The sequence below is a fragment of the Mustela nigripes genome, chromosome 15 (assembly GCF_022355385.1).
Source record: "Mustela nigripes isolate SB6536 chromosome 15, MUSNIG.SB6536, whole genome shotgun sequence".
NCBI classification, from domain to species: Eukaryota; Metazoa; Chordata; class Mammalia; order Carnivora; family Mustelidae; genus Mustela; species Mustela nigripes.
The window spans coordinates 24,335,880-24,350,730 of record NC_081571.1 but is presented as its reverse complement, the minus strand read 5'-3'; the positions used below and the strand labels follow the sequence as shown (position 1 = coordinate 24,350,730).

At 35.4% G+C, this 14,851-nt stretch overlaps 1 protein-coding gene across 13 annotated transcripts in view; it reads right to left on the bottom strand.

The window, feature by feature from the left end:
• CAB39L (calcium binding protein 39 like) overlaps window positions 1-14,851 on the bottom strand; it is a 123,270-nt gene that overhangs the window by 89,870 nt on the left and 18,549 nt on the right. For 4 of the 13 annotated variants that reach the window (XM_059377923.1, XM_059377927.1, XM_059377929.1 and 1 more), the window contains one exon: window positions 6,261-6,296. The exons of the other annotated variants lie outside the window; for them this stretch is intronic. The gene's annotated coding sequence lies outside the window, so the exon portion shown is untranslated. The remainder of the gene's footprint in view (window positions 1-6,260; window positions 6,297-14,851) is intronic. 13 annotated transcript variants of the gene reach the window in all.

Below are 14,851 nucleotides of genomic sequence, written 5' to 3'. Positions count from 1 at the left end.
ATACCACAGTACAGTAAGCATAAAGCAGGGAGAGCACTCCAAGGACTCTCCAGGGAGAGCAGTCATCCTTGGGAAATTGGTAGTATTGGCTCTGATCAGGTAGCATGGCTCAACTACCATGCCTAGAAACTAGATGAAATGCTATAGTCTTAGTAGTGCCAAGACATAGAACAGTCAGAGACAGAATCAGGAATGTAAGAGGTTAAGTGTTGGAGGCACAAGCATATAAAACTGTTTCCAGGTATCTGATAAGGAATGAAAGGAGAACTTGAAGGGCTAAAAAAAGGGGTTTTTGTTTTCCTTTTATTTTTTTTTTTTAACTTTGAATTCTCAGTAGATTGAGTGGGACAGATAGGAGGGAGATGCAAGATGAGAAGAGGATAATTGATGGGGTGAGATTCTTGAACTCACAATGGAAGGATCAAGAATTTAAGTCAAAAGTTTAACATCCTCAAAGAATGCTACATGTTTTTCTGAAATGAGAAGGAAAGATAAAGTTTGAATAAAGAAACTGTCCAAGTAAAGATGAATGACGTTAGGGGGCACAAATTTGCCTTAATTTTCTCAGAAAAGAAGGACTCAAGGTCATCTGAAGAGAATGAGGGTAGAGTAATAGAATGTGCCTTTGAGCAGAGTAAAAACTTATCTTATCCAAAAAAAAAAAAAAAAATCATACAAATATAGTAAGAGTAAAAGCTAAAGGCTGTAATTCATGTATACCAAATTCCAAGTTTATTAGTTACAATCCATGTCTTTCCAAAAAAATAGAACCACACTAAGTGAAATGCAGGTTATTATTTTCTTCCAATTTCTCAATTTAAGGAGTAACAAAGGATAAGGTAAGAAAGAATTAATGGAATCCTAAAATACAACATATAACCAGCATCATAACCAACAAAAATGGGCTTAGTGCTATAACCACTAGTTAGATGGTAATAATTCTCGTATTTCTCTGCCCTTATTTGCTGGATCTGATTTCTGTTTTCTCCATAGTTGATATTTTTGTGAAAAGTTCTTGCTGGAATGAGTTAAGAACACAATATATCTTTTAATGAAAGAAAACCCCACCCTATTGAGCACTAATGCACATTCTCTCTTCTTCCAATTTTCCAAGTTTTTACAAACTCTCACTTTCTTACAAATTATCGAAATCAGAACTAATGAAAATGTTATGTTGGAAAGTCACATTCTAAACCTGTTATAAATCTTTAAAAGTATAATTTGTGAGCTGGTACTCTGGAGCCAAGAAGAAAAACAGCATTTAAAAAGAACATAGAAAGGAAAAAGAAAGAAGTAGACTAAGTAAAGGGACAGAAAGCTTTGAGTTATAAATTACTTGGTTTAAAATGTCAAGGGAGCAGCCATCCAAATAAATAAATAAATAAATAAATAAAATCTAGCCATTTGCAATAACGTGGATGGAACTAGAGGGTATTATGCTAAGTGAAACAAGTCAATCAGAGAAAGACAATTATCATATGTTCTCACTCTCTCACTCATATGTGGAATTTAAGAAACAATACAGAGGATCACAGGGAAGGGGGAATAAAATAAAACAAGATGAAACCAGAGAGGGACACAAACCACAAGAGATTCCTAATCATAGGAAACAAACAGGGTTGCTGCAGGGGACCGGGTAGAGTGATGGGGTAACTGGGTGATAGACATTAAGTGGGGCATGTGATGTAATAAGCACTGGGTATAAGACTGATGAATCACAGGCCTGTATCTCTGAAACCAGTAAAACATTATATTAATAATACATTATGTTAATTAACTGAATTTAAATTAAAAATGTAAAAATAAATAAAATGTCAAGGGAAACTAGTCTCAAAGTATCTCTTTCTACGTGCTTATGAAGCATGTTAATAATGAAAAGTACTTTTAGCCAAGATATTTAATTTTCAGATTCAACCATGGCCATTTATGACAAACAAACATGTAGCATTTATAGTAAAACATATTCAGGTAATTTATCGAATGGAAAAATATCTATAAAATTAGTTCAGTAATTATAGGTCAATTCCATTACCATAACCCTTTAGACTTACAAGACATGATCTGGAGTAGGAAAAATAATTACAATCTGTTAATTACTATTAATTACAATATGTTAATAACATCTAATCAAAGAAAAATTTCTTTAATAAATGCAAACACAAAATTGCATCTTGTTTTACAAAACAAGCATTTATTGACTCCTTTAAAATCTATTTTTTTGCATTTTGATTTCAAAATAAATGCTAATTGTAGAAAAAAAATTCTATTTTACATGCTTCTCTATTGCTTAAAAAAATCTCCTGCCTTCCTTTTCTCTAATTCCACCTCCTAAAGTTAACTACTGTTGACAGTTTAGTTCTGTTCTTTCATTTTTTTCCAGACATCCACAGACATGATTTATTTGTTTAAATACAAACGTGGTTTTAAAAACTGGTTTCATACCATATATTATGCTTTATAAGTTATTTTTGTTTCTTAACAGTAGATCCTGGTTTCCTTACATGGCAGATTTAGCAGAAAGACCATTCTTTTTAAGAAGTTGCATGGTGTTCCTTAATATTGGTGTGCCACAATTTATTTAACCATTTCTTTGTATGTAGACAGGTTGATGCTGCTTCATTTTTTTCTTTCCTATTTTATAATCTTTTCAAAATTTATTCAGGGATAATTTAAGCATAAGTTAGGATCTAAAAATAATGATGCTAGTTCTCCTTTGAAAGAAGCTATGAAATGATCATCTAATAGTAATAAACTTTTTCTCATTTTAAAGAAAGATCTTGGCTTTTCATAGCTGATAAACATATACAAAAGTTGTCACTGTTTTCAATACAATGTCATATCAATAATTCAGAAGACTTAGACATGCAGCCAGTTTTCAAACTAACTGCACATTATAGCCTAATTCTCCACTATTATATTTAACAATTTTTATCGGTATTTTTACAAGCCTACTATAGTACCAAGCTCTCTAAAGAATTCAAAAGAACTCTGTGATAAAGGACCTGCCTTCAAGAAGCTTATGACTCTTGGGAAAAAAACACAACACAGTTATCTGTACGAAATAATTATACGTTTTTGAGAATAAAAAGACTGAACAAAATATAAAAGGAAGAGTAAATAATCAAGGGACCAAGTATCACAACCTAGAATACAGATATTACCTAGTGAGGAGGGAAAAGGTAACGGGTTAATGGAAGAAATGGGAATTTAGATGCACTTTGAAAAAGTACTAGGATTTAGATAGCAAGATAGAAGGAGGGGGAAGATATTTCCAGCAAGGGGAAATGTTTTAGCAAAAACATGAAGACTGGAATGAAAGAAGAAGAAAAGGAAATGGGAAACAGAGCCAGGAAAAAAGGAGAAAAAGTCATGGTTAAGAGGAAAACATACAGGAAACGCTGTTCAGGAAATTCTCCAGTAAACTATATCTCATTGGCCAGAAAAGGCTAAAATGGCTCCCCCTAAGTGCAAAAGAGCCTAGAAAAAAAATGAATATTTGGCATTTTTCAGCCTCAATCATGAGAAGAAGTCATGAAAGTGGGAGGTTTGGTATGACTTTTGCATAGATAATCAATAGTCTGCCACAAAAGTTAAGTAAAAAATACAGTATAGATATATAAATTAGTGAGCACAACTAAGCTTTTTGAATATATATTCCTAAATTTCAGAAATTAAATGGCTTCCTCAAAGATGTTTGCAAAGTTGTTTTTAAGTTCATACAAATTTGAACAAAATCCTTGAAATTAATATTCATCATTATCTATACAGCATTTTATAATATCAAAAAATGTTCATATATATATTCTTTACAAAAGCCTTGAAAAGAACAAGAAGGAAATATTATCATAGTAGCACCACTTTACAGATAAGAAATAGAAAACAAATTTGTTAGTACAGCAGATTCAGATTTAAAAAATTGAAACTGAAAGGTTAAAAAGCTTGCCTTGGATGCCAGCTTGTTGGTGGAAACACCAGAGTTCAAATCCTCTGGCATTTCTACTAATATCAGCTATTGGTTTTATACAGCATTATAACTGAAATAACATTTGGCTTATTGTGATTTCAAAATTACTGTAATTTTGATCTTTTATATTTAAAAACATCTCCTTACTAGAGGAGATTATTTTGTGAAGATATGTGCACCAGAGGATATTTTCTAAATAGATGAGTTTATGAATAGTTTTAATTCATTTTTGGTTAACTCCCACAATCAAGAATTATCAAGAATTTTGGCATACATATTGCTTCAAAAGTTATTTTAATAACAATTTCTCTGGCAACAAAAGGGAATTCTTTCTTTCCCACAAATCAAAGTTCTTTATTTAGACTTCTTTTATTTTCATTATTATTCATTAATTCTATGTTCATATCTGCTCAACATTGCTTATTGTGCACTGTTATAAAATGATAACCTCACAATTCTTCATACTTTGGATATATTTTCTTTCTCTTTTGTTCTGACAGCAGGTACATGGAATTTATTCTGGGATATCACACATCTAGTGGACTGAATGTTTTTCCTGGGTGACTGGCTGGACCGAATGGTGATATTGTCTATCAAATACTTCTTTTTTTTTTCATTTTCCATCTATAATAGTTATCACTTAATAATTCTCTTAGTTATAGCTGCCCCTTAGAAAGTTGCTTGATCTTAGTCTGCACTGGCTCCATGCCCAATTAACTATCATTGTCTCTCATCACCCTCCTAGTACACTGCGAATCATTTGGCATTTCTAACCACAAACATTAGAAGAAATCTAATGATCTGGACTCTTCTGGGATTCTAGATCAGAAGCTTGTGAGAGTTCTTTGTAGTTGGGGAATGAATGAAAGTCAATCAGGTTCTGCAGTAACGGAAAGGAAAAATAACTGAGATGCTAATCATTTTCCTCATTTTTCTGATATACTTTTCTTTCTTCATAGCACTTGGGTCCGTTCTTGTGGACACATCTCCTCTGTCTTCTCCTGTGTTGAGTTAGGAAGAGTATACAGGTATTCCTGACCGGTGCCGCCATATTTGACTTTGTTGATGCCACACCTGAGTTTCAAAGGTTCCATTTCACACTGAGAAATGCGTAAAGGTTTGGGAGTGCTGCTGCGCGGCCACCAGTGTCTGCTGGGTGGTGGGGGGCGGGAAGAGAAAAGCCCTGGGGCTACAAGACCTCGCCCAGTGCCAGAAGCCAAGACTTGCTCAGAGTGTGTGGCCCAACACCTATTTTCTCTTATTTCTTAAAATTTATTTTCTTTCAAAAAAATTTATTTTGTTTCTTAGCTACTTAGTAAATTAGATGCAAATGGTGTTTCTATAAAATAGCAAGATCCTTGATTTTTAAGGGGAAAAAAGAGCCTTGAATATTTCTTTTTTATTTTATTTATTTATTTTTAAAGATTTTATTTATTTATTTGACAGAAAGAGATCACAAGTAGGCGGAGAGGCAGGCAGAGAGAGAAGGGGCAACAGGATTCTTGCTGAGCAGAGAGCCCGATGTTGGGTTCAATCCCAGGACCCTGGGATCATGATCTGAGCCAAAGGCAGAGGCTTTAACCCACTGAGCCACCCAGGCGCCACTGAGCCTTGAATATTTCATGGAAAAAATCATTTTTCACAGATTTTTCCTCTCCAGAGTATTACTGTTTCTATTGATAAATACAGGAATGAAGAGAATACCTTAAAGTGTTCCTTGTAACTTTTTGGATATAAGCAGGTGATAATATTAAAAAAGCCATAAATTATTAAATGCTAAATAAATATATAGAGTTAAAAAATAAACCAAAATAACAATAAACATGTAACTGATAGTTACATAATGAAATACACATGGTGTCATGAATATTACCAGTTTATACAACCAATAGAAGATTTTGCAAATTGTCTTAAATTGCAACATACATGCAATATGTTGATATTTGGATATGTCGGCATCCTCAAGGTAATGTGCAAAATTTAAAGCTCAGTTCTCTTTCTTCTTTCCTCATACTTCCTCTGTCACCCCTATCCTCCAACTCGCTAAAATACAAAGGACCTTCAGTTACCTGAAGGGCTATGTATCCCTATCCAGTAAGTCCAAGACTGAGGCTGCCTGGGCCACCATTCTCCAAGTCTTTCCTTTTTTAAGTCCCTTGAGATCAGGCTCTCTGCTCAGCAGGGAGCCTGCTTCTCCCTTTCTCTCTGCCTGCCTCTCTGTCTACTTGTGATCTCTGTCTGTCAAATAAATAAATAAAATCTTTAAAAATAAAAAAATAAAATAAAAGAGACTCACAGATTCCTGACGCGGGCAGGTGGATGGATGGTGGTGCTATTGACAATAAGGAGGAAATAAAAGAAAACAGGTTTAGAGAAGTATACCAGGAGTTTGATTAAGTCCCTTGAGATGCACTTGATAATAAATCCAGTTCTTGAGTTCTTACCCAACATCCCAAAGTAACGAACATTTCTCAAGTGCTTTCTATGTCCCAGGTACCATGCTAGGTAGTTTCAACTACATTATCAATTCTCCTGAATGTTGTATGACACAATTCTACCCAGATACAGTCCTGTTAAAATAAATCTCCCCATTACTTCATTCTGCCTCTCATTATGAAGTCTGCACACCATCCCATAAAGCTACTATGATAGGTGATTTAGATTGCTTCCTTTTGTCTATCATTAATAATGCCACACATATCCTTTAAGCAAGTCTTTGTATCCGTTTCTGATAATTTTCTTAGTATAGATTATATGGTGATTTGGCCTTAAAGATCACTCTTCTGCCCAACTATTCATTCTCTTCCTCCCATGTCTTTAAGGTGAGGCATTACTGATCATGTACCACACTCCATCACCTACTTATTTCTGGACATCAGTTCCTAGTTCAGTTTTTAATATTTCTCTTGATCTAAACTGCAGTGTCTTGCTATCATTCCTTTGGCCAACAATCCATAGCTTCTTGCTTCACTTTCTCCCACCTTAAGCCTCTGACAGAATACCTAGAAAGGCAGCATGGTATAAATTAAAGATGGGAGTAATTACTGTTAAATTAAGTCATAAATTTAGTGCAATTCCAGTATCACAAGAATCTGATCTGTAGCTCTAGTTCCAAATTACTTAGCAGAGGGTAAAATGATACGAGGAAAAAAATATGAAAAAATATAATTATGGATATACTTACAACTAAACCCATAACACTTTGATTTTCTATTTCAAATGCATAATTCAGAAGTCCAAAATATACTTTAATTGCAAAATAGAGTGCTGGTAAGTTAAGGCAAGAATAAAGGTCATTTAGGGCCATCACTTAATTCTTTTATTAAATATTCAGTGTTCTCAAAGAGACGTGTTTCTCCATTAAAAATTTCTATTTTGGGGGGCACCTGGGTGGCTCAGTTGGTGAAGTGTCTGCCTTTGCCTCAGGTTATGATCCGGGGTCCTGAGATCAAGTGCCGAGTTGGGCTCCCTGCTCAGCAGAGCCTGTTTCTCCCCCTTCCCCACTTGTACCCTCTCTCTGTCTCACTCTCTCTCTCTCAAATAGATAACATTTTTTTAAAAAAAGTTCTATTTTTTCTTTGAATATCCTAAGCCCCTCTTAGCTATAGTTTTAAATACTTTTTATATCTGACAAGGGGTTAAATCCAAAATATATATAGAATTCATTCAACTCAATAGCAAAAAACCCAAACAATCCAATTAAAAAATGAACAGGGACCCCTGAGTGGTTCAGTTGGTTAAGCATCCGACTCTTGATCTCAGCTCAGGTCTTGATCCTGGAGCTGTGTGTTCAAGCCCGGGTTGGGCTCCATTTTGGGTGTAGAGCCTATTTTTTAAAAAATGGACAGAGGATCTGAATAGATATTTTTCAAAAGAAGACATACAGGGGAACCTGGTTGGCTCAGCTGGTCAAGCATCCAACTCTTGATTTAGGCTTGGGTCATGATTTTGGGATTGAACCCTATTTCAGACTCTGCACTCAGCATGGAATCTGCTTATTTCTCCCCCTCTGTTCCTTCCCCTGCTCACTCACTCTTTCTCTCTCAATAATTAAATCTTAAAAATAAAGAAAAGACATACAGATAGCCAACAGACACATCTGAAGATACGCCACATCATTAATCATCAGGAAAATGCAAATCAAAACCACAAAGAGATATCACCTCACATCTTTCAGAATGGCTATCATCAAAAACACAAGAAAGAACGGTTGGCAAGAATGTAGAGAAATGGAAACCTTTATGCACGGTCAATAGGAATATAAATTAGTGCAGTCACTATGCAAAACAGTACAGACATTTCTTTAAAAGAGTTTAAAAAGAACTACCATATGATACAGCAATTCCACTTCTGGGTATTTATAAAAGGGAATGAAAACACGAATTTGAAAAAAAAAAAAAAGCAACCCCATGTTTATTGTGGCATTATTTACATAGCCAAGATAGAGAAACAACCTAAGTGCCCATCGATGGAAGAATGAATAAGGAAGATGTGATCTATATCTATATCTACTTATCTATCTATATATCATAATAGGATACTATTCATAAAAAAGAACGAAGTGTTGCCATTTGCAACAACATGGGTGGAACTTGAGGGCATTAAGCTAAGTGACGTAAGTCAGGCAAAGAAAGACAAATACCATACAATCTCACTTATACGTGGAATTAAAAAAACAAAACAAAACCAAGCTCACAGATAAGAGAACAGATTGGTGGTTGCCAGAGTCAGGGGATGGGGGGAGCACAAAATGGGTGAGGAGACTCAAAAATACAAGCGTCTAGTTATAAAATAATTCATGAAGATACAATATACAGCATGGCAACTATAGTTAACTCTGTATTGCATATTTGGAAGTTGTTAAAAATCTTAGAAGATTTTTACATCTTACATAAATCTTAGAAGGCATCACAACAAGGAAAAATTTTTCTAACTATCTGTGGTGATGGATGTTAACTAGACTTACTATGGTGATGATTTTGTAAAATATAGAAACATCAAATCATTATACACCTTATGTTATATGTCAGTTAAAAAAAAAAAAAAAAAAAGCTTTTTTTTAGAATTCAAGCCCCTAAAGATAACTTGTCAAACTTCCCTTTGAAACTTTCTGTATCAAGACTAACAGAATAACTTATGTGGTTAAACTGTCTATACACATAAGTTTCATTCTGTCTCACAGCCCTTTAAACTTTAAACTATAGCTCACATACACATTCAATTCTCTGGATCCAAGTTATTTATTTGAAAATGATAGATTCATGGCTGAGTCAACCCCAACCTCCCATGAGAAGAACTAAGTTATGATCTGCATTACATTAACATGGTTTCTGTGATATGAAAACATGAAAAACACATACAACACAGAATTTAGTTCTAATAACTGAGATTAAAAAATATTCAAAAACCTTGAAGAGAGGACGTCTAGCTCTCTAACTAGACAAGCACTTAACCAAATTAAGGTAAATGATCTCATGTGGCTTGAAGATAAGTCAAATTAACAAGCTCTTTGATTTAAATACAATTTGCTCAGCAAATTAACAAAATAAAGCACCTATTCCAATCAAATCAATGACATTTCTAAATACTAGTGATAGAAACCTAGAACTAGGGAAGTAAAATGTGATTTTATTTTAAAACTCTTAAATACCTGAGAATTAATTTAACTTGGGACTTCAATTAAGTCTAAGAAAATGATATAACCCACAGTTCTAAGTCAGTAAGTATTCATTCACTTAATTCTTTTAAGTTGTATTTTTTCCCCACTGAAAATTCATTTTTAAAATCTTAGGGACAGGGACGCCTGGGTGGCCCAGTTGATTAAGCATCTGCCTTCGGCTCAGGTCTTGATGTCAGGGTCCTGGGATGGAGCCTGGTTCTCCCTCTCCCTCTGCTCTTCTATCTGCTTGTGCTCACTCTCGTTCTCTCTCTCAAATAAATAAATAATATTTAAAAAAAAAAAAAAAGAAAGAAAAGATAGGATTTTTCATGGCACCAAGAGAAAGGGGGAGAAGAGAGTAAGGTAACTCAAATAATGTGAAACACTGTAAGTAATCTGAATACTATAAATTTAACTGTAACATCTACCACAGAAAACCAATAGATATGTATAACATTACCTAAAGAGATAAAATGGCTTCTAGGGCTGCATTACTTGCTTATAGCCTAACTGAAACTGTTAATGATGAATGCTGGACTCTTGGGTGGCTGAGTCGGTTACGAGGCTGCCTTCGGCTCAGGTCATGATCCCAGGATTCTGGGATCGAGCCCTCCATCAGGCTCTCTGCTCAGCGGAGAACCTGTTTCTCCCTCTCCCGCTGCCTACCTCTCTGCCTACTTGTGTTCTGTCTGTCAAATAAGTAAATACAATCTTTAAAAATATATATATAAAAGATGAATGCATCATTCAGAGGAGACACTGGTTAGCCACTCAAACATATGCTGAGAGGAAAAAGGTTAAATTTGGCAAGGCTGATTCATTCTAGGAGAGTTGTCTCGTACCTGGTATTTCTGCTATATAGTAAGGTTAGTATAGAGATGGCTGCCCAAGCTATGTTTGCCTGATGTCATTAAATAGCTTAATCCTAATTAATAAATCCTGTTGTTCAATATTTAGATGGTCACATCTATTCCCTCCGTTTTCATAGAATCCCCTGGTGCATCCACATTTGATATTCATTCTGCCACTATAAGTTAAATTTTTGAGAATTTTTAATAAGTGGGATCAAATACTGTATATTCTTTTTTGTCTGGCTTCTTTTATGTATTATAATTGTTCTGAGATTCCTCCTCTTTGTCAAGAGTACAGCTGAGTAGTATTGCACTAAAAGGATATACCATAACTTGGTTATTCATCTTCCTGTTGATAACCACTTTGGAAAAACCTGGCAGCTTCTTAAAATGTACAACACCCACCTACCACATGATACAACTATTTCACTCCTACATATTTATCAAGAAAAAAGACAGCATATGTCCATATAAAGACCTGTAGATGAATATTCATGTTATTTTTATCTGTAGTAGCTCAAAATTGGAAACAGCCCATTTCCATCCATATGTGAATGAATAAATAAGTGAATTGTGGTAAATCCATAAAATGACATATTACTCAGCAATAAAAAGGAATAAACTGTGGTACATTCAACATAGATGAATCTCAAAATGCTAGGCTGAGTAAAGGAAGACAAAAAATGAGTACTTACTTCTTGTCTTCTGTTCATTTTGTTTTTTCTTTTTTTTTTTTTATTTTTTTTTTTATTTTTTTTTTTAAAGATTTTATTTATTTATTTTACAGAGAGAGATCACAAGTAGGCAGAGAGGCAGGCAGAGAGAGAGAGAGGAGGAAGCAGGCTCCTGCTGAGCAGAGAGCCCGATGCGGGACTCGATCCCAGGACCCTGAGATCATGACCTGAGCCGAAGGCAGCGGCTTAACCCACTGAGCCACCCAGGCGCCCTGTTCATTTTGTTTTTTCTTTTCCCTCATTTCATTGTTTTCCTTCTCTGGTTTAAAAAAGAAACACTCTAAGGGTGCCTGACTGGCTCTGTTGGTAGAGCATGTGACCCTTGATCTTGGGATTGTAAATTCAAGCCCTATGTTGGGTGTAGAGATTACTTAAAAATAAAATCTTAAAAAAAAACCACTCTTATTTGTCTTCTTCCATTGGTTACATTTGAAATGTTTTTACCTTTGGTTCACATAGCACATGGACCTTAGAATACTGAAATTCCAATCAATCCCTGATGTACATGGCACAGTGGGCCATGTAAATGGTCCATGTACAGTACAATATTGTAGTTCTGCCTTGCTTGTTAACAACAAATTATTACAGTAGTGCCCGGTTACCTGTGGGGGTTATGTTCCAAGACCCCCAGTTAAAGTCCTAAAGACACAGATAGTACTGGACCCTATATGTATGTACCATATATATTACATATAGAGAGAGCTCATACACACACACACACACACCCTTGAACAACACGGAGCTTGGAGAATGCAGTTGAAAATCCATGTGTGACTTCTGACTTGCCAAAATCTTTCCTTCCCTATTATTGACTGGAAGCCTTATTGATAACATAAAGAGTCAGTTAACACATATTTTATATATTACAGGTGGTATATACTGTATTCTGTATACTGTATAAAGTGAGCTAGAAAAAATATTGCTAAGAAAATCGTAAGTTAGAGCAAACACATTTACTGTACTGTACAAAACCTGCAGTTGAAACCCATGCTGTTCAGGGGTCAATGTACTATATTTTTTCTATACATATATACCTACCTATGATAAAGTTTAATTTCTATATTAGGAACAGTAAGATATTAATACTTCTGGTTCTGAAATAGAATAATTATAATAATATATTAAAAGTTATGTGAATGTGATGTCTTTATCTCTCAAAATATCTTATTGGGCTATATTCACGTCTCTTCTTGCAATGATGTGAGATAATAAAATGCCTACATAATCAGACAAAGTGAGGTGAATGATATAGGTATTGTGATATAGTTATGCCATTAATGACCTTCTGATGATACATCAGGAGGAGGACCATCTGCTTTTAGACTATGGCTGAAAAAGGGTAAGTGAAACCACAGATTAAGAGGTCACTACTATAAGGGTGCCTGGCTGGCTCAGTCAGTGGAGCGTGAAACTCTTGATCATGGTGTTATGAGTTTGAGCCCCATGCTGGGTACAGAGACTACTAAAAATAAAAATCTTTTAATAAAGGTGGGGGGGGGTGACTATATTATTATTACTATTTTCTTCCACCAATGTTGGCTTAGCTTCACTCATGTTTTCTTTATTTTCTATTTCTTCTTTTATTTCACACCTACCTTTTTGGACCATTTTCCTTCTTGAAATACACCATTTAGAACAGTATATTTTAAAGTGTGGGGTGTGACCTACTGGTCTCTCTATGCTTGGCATTCTATACCTGGACAACCGTAAGATGTATTTCTCTTTATTTACCCTGACTGAGATTCACTGGGTTCCTTAAATCTGACAACTGTGTCTTTTATCAATTCTGGCAAAACTTTAAAGGCAACTACAAATATTGCCTCATCCCTATTTCATGTTAGGGTTTTTTTTTTTTTTGGGAACTCTTGATTAGATCATCTCACAGTCTTTTATTTTCAATAACATTTTTCTCTATGGATGGTCTTCTATGTAGTCTCCTCTATTTTTTCTCAATTTTTATTTTTTAATAAACACATAATGTATTTTTATCCCCAGGGGTACAGGTCTGTGAATTGCCAGGTTTACACACTTCACAGCACTCACCATAGCATATACCCTCCCCAATGTCCATAACCCCACCCAACCTTCTCCTGACACCCCTCCCCCAAGTAAACCTCAGTTTGTTTTGTGAGATTAAGAGTCACTTATGCTTTGTCTCCCTCCCGATCCCATCTTGTTTAATTTATTCTTCTCCTATCCTCCTAACCCTCATGCTGCATCTCCACTTCCTCATATCAGGGAGATCATATGATAGTTGTCTTTCTCTGATTGACTTATTTCACTAAGCATGATACCTATAGTTCCATCCACGTCATGACAGATGCCAAGATTACATTTCTTTGATGGCTGCATAGTATTCCACTGTGTATATATATATACCACATCTTCATCGATTCATCTGTTGATGGACATCTAGGTTCTTTCCATAGTTTGGCTATTGTAGACATTGCTGCTATAAACATTCGGGTGCACATGCCCCTTCAGATCACTACGTTTGTATCTTTAAGGTAAACACCCAGTAGTGCAATTGCTGGGTCATAGGGTAGTTCTATTATCAACTTTTTGAGGAACCTCCATGCTGTTTTCCAGAGTGGTTGCACCAGCTTGCATTCCCACCAACAGTGTAGGAGGGTTCCTCTTTCTCCTCATCCTCGCCAGCATCTGTCATTCCTGACTTGTTAATTTTAGCCATTCTGACTGGTGTGAGGTGGTATCATTGTGGTTTTGATTTGTATTTCCCTGATGCCGAGTGATATGGAGCACTTTTTCATGTGTCTGTTGGCCATCTGGATGTCTTCTTTGCAGAAATGTCTGTTCATGTCCTCTGCCCATTTCTTGATTGGATTATTTGTTCTTTGGGTGTTGAGTTTGAGAAGTTCTTTATAGATCTTGGACACTAACCCTTTATCTGATATGTCTTTGCAAATATCTTCTCCCATCCTGTCAGTTGTCTTTTGGTTTTGTTAACTGTTTCCTTGGCTGTGCTAAAGCTTTTGATCTTGATGAGATCCCAATAGTTCATTTTTGCCCTTGCTTCCCTTGCCTTTGGTGATGTTCCTAGGAAGACTTTGCTGTGGCTAAGGTCGAACAGGTTGCTGCCTGTGTTCTCCTCAAGGATTTTGATGGTTTCTTTTCTCACACTGAGTCCTTCATCCATTTTGAGTCTATTTTTGAGTGTGGTATATGGAAATGGTCCAATTTCATTTTACTGCATGTGGCCGTCCAATTTTCCCAACACCATTTATTGAAGAGGCTGTCTTTTTTCCATTGGACATTCTTTCCTGCTTTGTCAAAGATTAGTTGACCATAGAGTTGAGGCTCTATTTCTGGGCTCTCTATTCTGTTCCATTGATCTATGTGTCTGTTTTTGTGCCAGTACCATGCTGTCTTGATGATGACAGCTTTGCAATAGAGCTTGAAGTCCGGAATTGTGATGCCACCAACTTTGGCTTTCTTTTTCAATATTCCTTTAGCTATTTGAGGTCTATTCTGGTTCCATGTAAATTTTAGGATTATTTGTTCCATTTCTTTGAAAAAATGCATGGGACTTTGATAGGGATTGCATTAAATGTATGGATTGCTTTAGGTAGCATAGACATTTTCACAATATTTGTTCTTCCAATCCAGAAGCATGGAACATTTT